This window comes from Mandrillus leucophaeus, unplaced genomic scaffold (assembly GCF_000951045.1).
Source record: "Mandrillus leucophaeus isolate KB7577 unplaced genomic scaffold, Mleu.le_1.0 Scaffold802, whole genome shotgun sequence".
Lineage (NCBI taxonomy): Eukaryota > Metazoa > Chordata > Mammalia > Primates > Cercopithecidae > Mandrillus > Mandrillus leucophaeus.
In genome coordinates this window covers 592,279-592,845 of record NW_012108720.1, presented here as the reverse complement: position 1 = coordinate 592,845, position 567 = coordinate 592,279, and positions in this window count along the sequence as shown.

The following is a 567-nucleotide window of genomic DNA, read 5'->3' as shown; positions in this document are numbered from 1 at the left end:
GGTAAATTAAAAACAAATTGGATTTTCTTATACACTTGAATGAAAGTTGATATTTCTTTCCTGAAAATGATTTGCAGTAGGTATAAATATAAGATACATCTGGTCTAATTACTTTGTTCCTTGAAAATTTTCCTAAGGAAATAATACAATGTGTGTGTGTATGTACATGTAGGTATAAGGAAATTTATTACAACCTTGTAAAAACAAAAAGTCCATTAACTGTTTATTGATAGGGAATTCATTAAATATGTTACAGGATATCGGCTGGGCGCCATGGCTCACACCTGTAATCCCAGTACTTTGGGAGGCCAAGCTGGGTGGATCACAAGGTCAGGAGATCCAGACCATCCTGGCTAACACTGTGAAACCCCATCCCTACTAAAAATACAAAAAATTAGCCTGGTGTGTTGTTCACCTGTAGTCTCAGCTACGGGGAGGCTGAGGTAAGAGAATGGTGTCAACCCGGGATGCGGAGCTTGCAGTGAGTGGAGATCATGCCACTGCACTCCAGCCTGGGTGACAGAGCAAGACTCTGTCTCAAAAAAATAAAAATAAAATAAAATAAAA